This window comes from Pyxicephalus adspersus, chromosome 12 (genome assembly GCF_032062135.1).
Source record: "Pyxicephalus adspersus chromosome 12, UCB_Pads_2.0, whole genome shotgun sequence".
NCBI classification, from domain to species: domain Eukaryota; kingdom Metazoa; phylum Chordata; class Amphibia; order Anura; family Pyxicephalidae; genus Pyxicephalus; species Pyxicephalus adspersus.
The window spans coordinates 44,344,322-44,355,793 of NC_092869.1; the positions used below are offsets into that span (position 1 = coordinate 44,344,322).

General features: G+C 40.3%; 1 long non-coding RNA gene across 1 annotated transcript; it reads right to left on the reverse strand.

Moving 5' to 3' along the window:
- Positions 1-2,237: 2,237 nt before the first annotated feature.
- On the reverse strand, positions 2,238-4,995 carry LOC140342659 (uncharacterized). Its single transcript, XR_011923119.1, has 3 exons — positions 4,491-4,995; positions 3,536-3,654; positions 2,238-2,552 (listed from the first exon to the last, which is right to left on the reverse strand). It is a non-coding gene; the product is annotated as an uncharacterized lncRNA (long non-coding RNA).
- Positions 4,996-11,472: the final 6,477 nt, after the last annotated feature.

Below are 11,472 nucleotides of genomic sequence, written 5' to 3' on the forward strand. Positions count from 1 at the left end.
GGGAACTTTGCAGATCTTAATGCCAAGGAGAACCTCTGGATGAAGCAGGTGAACAAGCGAAAATCCCCAAATCTTGATCAACTACAAGCACCAACTAGGCAAGAATGGATCACCATCAGTCAGGATTTATCTCAGAAACTGATATCCAACTGATAACCTAAAAATTGAAATAATTGGTCCAGATAACATTTTTTATAAAGATATTAGGGGTCTAATTAAAGTTTACATCCAGTGCATTTGGGGGGTCAAACACAAACCTCATGAGCTATAGATTGGTACTCTCTTCTATTCTATTCTACAAAATGAGATCTGTGTGAGCCCAAAATGTTGGTAGAACTGGATGGAACTTTTTTGGTCAACTTTTTAGATTTTTGAGACTATTTTACATTATAATCAGTTCAGGTATTTTAACTCTTTCCAATCTAGAGTGAATCCAAATCTAATCCAAAGTGAAAAAATAATGGACTTGGGGTTTGGTGCTTAAAGTATAATTCTTAGCAAAATAATGTAACTTTTTATGGCTGATTCATTTACCAGAGAAGCAGGTAGCAATTCTTTCTCATTAAGGTGACATCCTATGACTAATTCCTATAATTCTCCAATAAGCGAACGTTAAGAGTTGCTCACTTCTTATTGATGACATATATCAAATTTGCTGAGGTTATATTATTTTTTAATGATGTGTTAAGCAGTGTAGGAACAGGGGGTGCAAAGGTCTCAAACAGGACCGAGCCCTTCACTCCAAATGGTCTGAAGGTTCCCTTCTCATGACCACAATATGGCTGCTCACTGATTTTCCATCATTGGCTTTCTCTTCCTGGCTCTGAATGACTAGGGCAGAACAGATGGGGTGACACTTATTCTTCCCCAAACTACTCTCCCGGTGACCTCTTCCCAACCAACCACAAAAGACCACATGCTTCTTGGCTACAAAATGGCCATGGCACCGTTTTACGGCAGATTCTCTCTTGGCCAGGGTCCATGAAGGCAATTCTCCAACAATTTTCCATACGGAGACCACATCTTTTAAAATTATCCGGCCCCCAGCCACTATACACCGCCTCAGGGACAAATTCCATCTGTTTTTTTAGCCCTGTCCATTTACACTCCTCTGTTAGTAAAACTCCCCTGCATCCAATTCAGAACACCCATCTCTTTGATGGGTTCCCACTCTTTTTTGCTGCCTTCTTTTTTGCAACCCTTCATGGTCCTTACGCGCCATACGCAGCCACCATGACAATTACAAACAACCCCATGTAACTCTGAATTAATCCCCACCAACCATTAAACCCCCCCTTCTCCTGACCTTGCCCCAAACCAGGAACCATAACCCAATGTGCCAAAAAAAAACAAAAAAGGAGAGAGGGTGGTTGGCCTTCAACTTCCACCTTTGGACTCCAACTGACCACATATTCCCCTCCCATTGTTTCAAAGCTCTGTCGGCTAACCTGCTAGCCTGACCCTGACCTATTAGGTAAGCCCATGCTTCTGGGCAAAATCTCTTCTGCCAGCTAGATTTGCAACAACGCATAGCCTGTAAAATTGCATTTACAGCTCAACAAGTAAATACAGAATGTAGGATTACGATGGAAATGATGGTATTCGCATAAAAAAGGTGGGGGAAGAACTCTGATGTGAACATGGGACTTTAATGAAAAAGGGGATGTAAAAGTGTAAAGGTGGGACTATAATGTAAAGGAGGAGCCCTGACAAGTCTAATAAAATGGGGGGGGGGGGGGTTGTCACGATTTTAAGGTTGGGAATGCTCGGATGTAAAAGGAATTCTTATTTGAATATAATTGGGAGAACTATGCTATAAAGAGGTGATCTTGGAACAAAAGGGGGCTCCTGATGTGAAAGAGGTTGTGGTTAGGGTCTAATCAAAAATTAGCACTGGTGTCCATAGGTCTTTAGCTAGAAGACCATCAGCAGAGATGTAGAATTGCCGTGGAAGGAGATGCCAAGGTCAAAATTCTGAATTGGGGCCCAAAGATCTATTGATTTGCCACTGGTTGGGGTAAGGAAAACTTTGGAAAGATCTCCGTTGTGAGGATGAAACAATTATAAGAGAATCAAGATGGTAACCCATGGGGCCAGAGAGGAGGAGAATTGCTTTAGTTTTGAACAAAATACAACAATAGTTTTTGGAAAGCTTGGGCAGAACACACCATTTGTTTTTTTTTAGTGTTTATTTTGTAATTTTGCTCATTTGCAAGGCTACATAATGTCTTGTGATGGGTACTTGGAACAGAACTGGTTTCCATGGCTTGTTCTCCTTTAGATCCTTCAGCATTAGAAGCCTCCATATTTCCGTCTGTATAGTTTTCCTTTATTCCACATTTAAGTGTTCTCATACAAATAACCTTTTTTGGTTCTATAATCGCTGCTCACACATTTCTCCGTGCTGCACATTTTGCAGCCGACTAACAGCGTCATGTTGGCAGCTGTATCAAACACCTGGGTCCTTGTCCCTGAATTCATGCCAGCGTACCTTTGATACTCAGGTTTCCTCTTCAAACCATTGTTTTAAGTGCAAAAACTTGGATGTTCAGCTAGTGCACAAAAACAAACAAGAAATATGTTTTTTCCATTGTGATGAGCTGACAATGAGATTAAACGACAAATCATTTACACAAGTGGCCTTTAATAGGGAAGAGATACTCAATACCACACACAATACTACACACAATACTACACACAATACCATACACAATACTACACACAATACTACACACAATATCACACACAATACTACACACAATACCACACACAATACTACACACAATACTATACACTATATCACACACAATACTACACACAATACTACACACAATATCACACACAATACTACACACAATACTATACACTATATCACACACAATACTACACTGGCCTTCTGATCACAGGAGGAGACCATGCAAACACAATAGTAACATGGAGATACAGTTAGGAGTTTTCATTCTGAGGATTGGAAAGAAGTATGTTATTATGTCATCACTTTGTTTTGAAGGAGTAGGAATGAGCACAGAAGACCATTCTCCCCCTTTTGTTCTTAGGGGGTACATACAATTTAAAGCAGAACTAAAGTTCAACTAAAAATCCATTATCAGCCAAGTCATTATTCTAGAAAGGGACATGAAATGTCCCTTCTACAAAAATCCTTCCTACCTGCTTGATTGCTCTGGTATCCATCAAAAAAGCTCAGCTCTGCCAAGATACCCAGAAATCCCGTCTTCCCTTGAGTGTGTCGGGAAACAATGAACTCGGAAGTTCATTCATCCAAGGGTGGACAGTCAAGATGGTTCAGAACGGGGACAGGTGACTATTGCAGGTTTAGTTTAGCTTGTTCTAGCACTGCACCATCCTTCAGAAATTATGAATTTTAACAACTTGACACAGATCCTGACATTGAGCTGCCTCACGTTTCATATCATTTGACTTTTTTACGTTGTATCTATTGGATTTTCGGTGCATCCACCACTATTATCATTATAATCCACCAGTTCCACCATATAATCATCACCATTATTAATACCTCATCTGCTCCTCCATCTTTTTGCTTTGTAGAGTCTCATAGCCATCAATCCATGTGGAAGGTTCGGAGTTTAGGCAACACCTTTTAATGGCTGATAAATGGCATCTAAGAACTTCTTTCTAAAGAAAAACAATATTTGTAAGAAAACTTTACTTTTTCTGTTGGCTGTAATTCAAAATTACTTTCAAAAGCATCGTTGGCTGAATAATACATAGAATTTTTTTTGAGCCTCTGAAATTCAGAAATTCCCAAACCGCAAGTCCCATTGAAGTCCAAACTCCATAAAAATCTGTATTATAGATCAGAAAATGATGCAATGTTGTGCATAATGGTTTGGAAGCTTCTGGCAGCCCTCACTGAGAAGATTATGGGGCCAAAAAACAGCCCGAGCCACTTCCTTTAACAATTCCACCAGGGAAACTAAGATAGAAGGGGGACCTGGTGGAACTGGCAATCAAGACAAGAGTCTCAGGCAACAGCAGATTCATATATAAGCCAGAGTTTGGTCTCTTTTTTTCTCAGAAGCCTTTTGGGAATCCAAACTGCCAAAACTAATAAAGACATTTGGATTTGGTCATCTGAATTCATAAATTCATCCAAAATTAAGGTCATCCAAAATTCAAAATCGGCTTTACTGCTATATGCCTAGGTGATGATGATGGATGTTTCTATTTTCAAGCTGTTACGTGAGCCAAATCTCCATACGGGCCTGACTGATGGACTCAGTTTAAACTTTTGCATTCTCAAACAAGTCAATGGGAATGCAAAACCCACTTCAAGCAGATAAGATGCAGATCAATAGGAGGTCAACAGGAAGTCAGATTCATTTTTCAATATAAAAGCATCTGAAACTGATCAACACAGACCCATCTGTAATATTCTGCACTACCCCCACCCCAATGAAACCAATACCTGCCACCAGGAGTTCATGCAAAGCTAACATTGGAACACTCACCTTTGTTCTCAGTCTCCTCTCATCCAGCACAAGCACTTTCTTCGGTCTATGACGCCCGATTGGGGTTGGTAATCTGCCAACATAAAAGCAATTAGGAAACCTTTCTCATTAAAACCAGAAAATGTTCTGATCATTGTAGGATTGCAATATTTAATTTTTGAAGACAGAAGTTTCTAAGCTGTCATTGTTGTATCACATGCAGGGTGAACCTTCTCTGCTTTATCAAATCACACATCCGCCTCCTCAGCAGCAGCTTTTTCTATTCATTGTATATTTTACAGGACGAGATGTTTTTGGCGCACAATCCCGCAGATCTCCTGAATAGAAGATGCTTAATTCACCGTCCGCACAACAAGCACTTAATCAAATCGAGCTCAGCACGTTGAGCGATACACAAGGTTCGCGCCGGAGGCGGTTAACCCAACATCCGCTAATGGCGGCTTCAGCCGGGAGGGGACCTCTCCACTTAGTTATTCTCTGTAAACCGAATAAAGAAAAATCATACTTTCTTTTTTTTTTGCTTTTCTTCCTCAAGAGGACCCGCGATGCAAACTGCCGTGCTCACAAAAGCCATTTGCTTCAAATAATGCGGCAGATGGTAACGGGATTTGCATATTTCTGAACATGAGTCTCTCAGCATGGGAGAGAAAAGGAAAAAATGTTCAATAAAGTCGAATAAAACTGAAAATGGCAAAAAATGTCACTGTAAATCTAAAGGAATGCAAGACCTTTCCAGCTCCGCAGCCTGTAAGTCTTTCATAAGAACTAATTAGCACAGAAGTACAGAGACTTCTTTTGGATTTTGAACAGATTGATGAGATGGAGAAAAAAATTTAAAAAATTAAAAAGTATTTAATTTTTTTTCCTCGCAATAACTTTCATGACTTTCATAAGGACGCATCGATTCTTCGACAGACCATTTTTAAAGGGACATCGGTCTCCAAAATATGACAATAAATACTGGTATAATTCCTTAGATATGTAACATGGCCTCTTTGGTTCTATCCTTTTCTTTTCTTGGAACAAAGTCTTTCATCACAGCTGCAGTTGTGGATTAGGAATTAAACCAGTCATTAGTTTACATCATTGGATGTGGTTGTGGTAGTCATGAAAGCACAAATATGATTCATAGGACCTGATATAAGCTCTCCAAGGCTGGAGAGGATACACTTTTATCAGTGAAGCTAAGTAATCCAGCAAACCTGGAATGGATCTGGTCCAGGATTGAAAACATTTGCTAACAAATAGCAAATGACTTTGAAGAAATCCATTCCAGGTTTGCTGGATCACCTAGTTTGACGGATTTGACGGAGTTTTTCCTCCACAACCTTGGAGAGCTTTCACAAATCAGACCCATAGTGAGCACTTTTGTATCTTCTCCTATTGCAGAGATCATGTAACTTGCATTGCCAGGACTACAGCAAATTCTATTCTGTAAATGCTGGTGGACTGGGACACCATTTCCAAGTGAAATGGAGAATCTCTAGCTTAATTCACTCAGATATAGTTGAGATCTGTCCAACAGGTAAAACATGAACCTTAGACCTGCAGGTGTAAGGCCCTGGTCCAGCACAAGTGCTCGCCAGACACCAGTCCTCCAATATAACTCTGCACTCTTATCTACATTAAGCCCTTGCTCAGCCTCCAGGGATTAGTTGCTTTGCCCAGCACACCGTTGCATACAGTCACAGGGTTAGGAACAGGCAGAGTCAGCAGTCAATCCCACACCAGCAGCAGGTCAGCCCGGCTTTACACTACAACAGGGACTGGGGACTGAAAGAAATAGAGCTATGAAGTCCTACGAGCCAATGGCAATGAGCAGTGGTATTGAGATCAGGAACTACTTTGCTCATTGGCTGAAGCATAACACCAAATCCCCCTCGGCTGCACACAGTCTCAGAGCAGGGGATGCGGAGAGAACATTCACAGCTAAAGGGAATCCGGGGATGCGGCTATTAGAGAAAAACAGGACACCCTAACCTGCGGTGGCTTACTGAATGAGATCTCCACCAGATAATTGTCTCCTAACAGTTGGCTTTTTATCTCCAAAATTTGAAAAAGCCTCCAAGATCCAGAACAGAATATAGAAAATTATTACATTTCTTTCCTCCATTTCAGACCCAAATTCTGGAGCTCACCCTACATACATATACATTGTACACAATCCTGTCTTCCAGTGCCCCACATTTGCTACAAAGTTACAATGTTGCACTCTGATCACAGGGGGTGAGGAAACTGAGGATATGCTTCCTTCTGCCTGTATGAAATCATCCCAGCCTGGACAAAGTTACCGATTGAAGATCAAAGAAAGTGAATGGGGTTGCAATGTTGCAGGTAAATAATAATTATTAAAAAATGTGGAGATATTACAACCAATGTTGAATAAATGTTTCATATAATAAATAGGAAACATTGTACAATTTTGTAATGAAAGGAAGGAATTAAAGGAAGAAGGGGTGAAGGGTATGACAGTGGTCAGGAATAAATCTATACAGACTTGTAAAACGCTCACTTTAAATAGTTGAAGAAATCTGACGGCAGAGTACTAATCCTTAGAGAATAGCGGCATGCAACCAGCAGCATTTGGCAATTTATGGTGCAAGACATTGGTGAAGGGTGGCAATAAGGATGGCACATCTGTGGAGCAGCGGGCCGCCTGCAGACATTTTTATTTGTTTACTTCTAGAGAACAGACAAGAAGAAGACGTTAATGAGAGAAATCTCAGTTTGGTATTAAAACATTATCACGCTGTGTCCTGAAACCTGGAAACTCCATTGCCCAACCTTTGTCCATATTTCCCTCCCAGCACCATCATCTACCTTTCACTACCTTGTTCTTTCCTCTTTCTTTTTTCTCCTCTCTCTTTGCATTGGCATATGTATAAGTCTTCCTAGAAAAATGTATTTGAATTCCATGAGTTATTTTATATTCTGCTCTTATTTTTAAACAATAAAGCAAAAGCCTTTAAATAGAAATTGTCCAGTCTTTAAACTTTGCTTTAATCTTTATTTGATTATTTTCAGATATTTAATATTAGGTGTTGAGCAGTGGGCGGAGTGATTGTATGCATGAGCTCTGATTGGGTGTGTCCAGTGCTGCACCACCCATGCGGAGTCCAGGTTCTGATTTAGCACTGTAACAATATGGGACACAGAGTATATTCTGGAATGTTGGAGACCACAAAGGATGGAAATGGGAAATCCTTAAACCAAGGCAATCTCTGGAATTATTTGAACAGGGACATTTATACAGATTTCTGAATAAAGCAGCAGGGAAGATGATGTGGTGCGAGATTTGTTACAGATGGTTACTCCTCCATCATGACAATATGACATGCTCCATACCACCAACAATGTTCTTGAATCTCGCTTTTATGTTTAAGTATCAGCGCTGAAATGTACCATCTACCCCCCCCCCCCCCTCCCATTACCATCCACTTACCATCCGACCTATTTCTTCCCTATTTGCATAATGCTTCATAAACATGTGGCAGATTGACCCTTTTTTAAGTTAATTTATTCATTAAGCGTACAAATTCAAAGAACCTCTCTTACGAAGGCGACGGCACCTTGTTAAATGACATGGAAACAGAGAGGCTCAAGACAATATGGGATTCTTTAATGTTTTAAAACAAGAAGATAATGGCGAGGTGAAATGTAAAATTGTGTAGTTATTAACCCTTTAATGTCTGCAGGTCTTTTAGAGGTTTAAAAAGCTTTTTACAGGCTACACAATAAAAACACTCACAATGGCTAATTAAAGAGAAAATGAACTTGTTGGGTGATGAGCTTCTGCCATAATCAGCAAGTTTGCACAGACTTAGCTGTTTGATTGTTATGGGATCATGTTTGGAGAAGAGGACCTGTCCCTCAATACTGGGACCCCTCCAATATTAGGGGGAAGCATATCACCAGGTTTGGTACAGGTGGGTCACACACTCCATTTGTGCCCTCCATTTGCGGGCCACCTGAGCTATATGGGTAGAAAAGGTTCTGGTTACAATTTAGGAAGAACCACACACTTTAATAATAAGAATGCCAAATACACTGAACTACCCAAACGTCCGAAGTTTTGGAACTTTCCATGAAAACCTCTTTTTAGTGTCACCTTAAAATTGGGGCCCATGATTACCTGCATTGCATCCTCCATAGCCCACACAGAACTAGTGCATGCATATTCTACATGGCCGAAGGTTTCTGTACCCCTTGCCATCACAACTATATGGACTTGTTGGATGCTTCATTTTATTACCCCATGGCTGTAATAGTCTCAAGGTAAAGCATTCGTTAAGAGTGGTCAGTGCCTGTTTGGAGGTCATATGTTGAATGAGAAGATCTGATGTCCAGTTTATCCAAAAAGGGTTTCAAAGGGTTGAGGTCAGAACTCTACAGGACATTTACGTTCCTCAGGACAGAAATCGGTTCTTCTTCATCACACCATGCTGTTATTAAGCTGGGGACATTGACATACTGGAACAGAAAGGGCCAATATGGTTGCTGATTGTCTAAAACAGGGGTTCTGCTAGGGATCCTTGGATGGCGTAACTCCATTTCAAGCCTCCAACCTTAACAAATAGTCAATTTAAATTGTGCTCTTATGTTCTTTTGGCGGCTAAGCAGACCATAGCTAAACATTGGGACCAACAGCTAGTCCCCTATCACGAGGTCTTAAGCTGCGTACACACGTCAGATTTTTCTCGCCCGATATTCGGCATCGGCCAGATATCGAGCGAGAATCTGGCGTGTGTACAGTCAGCGTCGTTCATCGACCGTGGATCCGTCCTTGTATGTACGGTGCTGTATGTCTACGATGCCGTTCATGCATCGTGTAGTCCTTTGTCATTGGAAAGGATCGTGAAAGATCCTTTCCAACGACAAAAATTGCACGTGTGTATGCAGCTTTACTCAGAGTGAATGCTATATTCAATAATGAAAAACTGTTGAGTTCGGTGAATGATACTTACGACAAGTTTGCTAAAGTGTGGGACCCTGGCTCCAATACTCACTGACGTATTTGTCCCTGTCAACCTTATTAAATTTATGGTGAATATTGGTAAAGTCTCAAGCTCTTGATGATGTGTTCTCTGTATTGTAACCTCATAGACCGGTAACCTTTTAATATTTGTTTCCAGTTCTTGTTTTATTGTTATCCCCCCTCTTATGTATGTTTACCGAATATTGTACTCTTTGCATAAACTGGTAAAATTGTTAAAATTGATAAAAAACCTTTGGAAAACAAACAGGGATTCTTTGGATGACTCCAGACCCCCAATGGATTGGCCAATATGGTGTCATACGCCATTTATCTGACTGTCAAAATAATCATCACCATTCCTTATATTAGTTGCCGGTATGACTTCTAAATATGTGAACAGCTTGAATTTACTGTACTTTAGATATGGATAGCTAGGAAGAGAACATGAAATAAAATCATAAGCATTGATAACTTTATCATATTTATTTAAAAAATGAAAAATGACAAATATACAAACAGCTACAACTATTTTACAATATAACTTGTATTCACCTGTTTCAGATTATAAACCAATAATTTTACTTCTTACAGTTGAGTATTACACAAAAGAAGAAAACAACGTTTTTTCAATATCTCGTCCACATATTACAGACTTTCACTAATCTAGTGAGATATTTGCTGTTGTTTTTGTGCAATCAAAGCATGGAATCGGGGTACAGTTACAGAAAAATCTACTCGCATGTCATCAGACACATCAAGTCGATTTCTCCACTTTGATTTCAGATTTATTAATGTACCCAAGTATAAATTATTACAATAAATAAAAGAAATACCAGTACCCAGAGATCGAGTCCCAAGCATCTGGTTCTCATACCCCCAAGGGGTATGGAAACCCGCGGAGAGGAACCCCTGGTCTAAAATGTCTTTGCATGCAGTAGTATTAGCAGTGCCCTTCATTGGAAACACCTGAACTTCATCATTTGGAGGGGTGGTTGACATTCCATGGGTTTTGAAACTCCAATATCACCAATGCAGCTGTTACATATGGGCCTTCCATATCAGTACACCGAACATTGAACTCACATCTGTTTCCATTAGCTGCCCGCATGTCTCCCTGACACATATCACATTCTGGTTCCCAGCACAGCCCCTGCGACAACTTCAGAAGGCGTCCCGAGAGAGACTTGACTAATGATCCCGCTGTCTAATCTGAAGCTCTCCCCTCTTTTCCCTTCAATCCCTATTTGTTTGTTGGGGATGTCAGCTGCATAATAACCCAGACAGATACATTTATTGCAGACCTGCTCTCCATTAATCAGACACATCATTGGATTTGCTCTGCTGCGAAAGTCTAAGTTTGTCTTCCTTTAAATGATATTACAGCCAAGCGCCATTTGTCATGGCGAGGGGAAGTCGTCTTGAATCAATGAGAAATAATGTTTAGTAAATCATTAATTATGTTTTGAAGGGGAAGTGGATGCAGAATAATTCAGGATTACATTGTAACCGATGTAGGTTTAATACGAGAGCTGGGCCACGGTCTGTAATTTGGAGGGCAGGCGCTGGGGCACGCAGGAAGATGCTGTCAGTCTGTGCCAAACACTGAGTCAAAACATCGTTTGTCAAACAAATTCTTATTATTTCATTTCCTCCGTGATTAGATTTTTACTTAATTTATTTTGAATTCTGAGTGATACATTTCCGTGTTTGAAATACATTAGTGATCAAAGACAAAAAACAACAAGTTGGATTTATAATTCTGGTACACAGATTTGTTTTTCATAAATCAACTTATTTAAATATTTTCCCTGTAAGAAAAGTGTTGTATCACAATTCAGCTCTGCTGGAGGACTCTGCTCCTTCCTCTATAACTTACCTCTCCTGAAATACTCCGCTCTGCTGGAGGACTCTGCTCCTTCCTCTATAACTCTCCTCTCCTAAATACTCTGCTGGAGGACTCTGCTCCTTCCTCTATAACTCTCCTCTCCTGAAATACTCTGCTGGAGG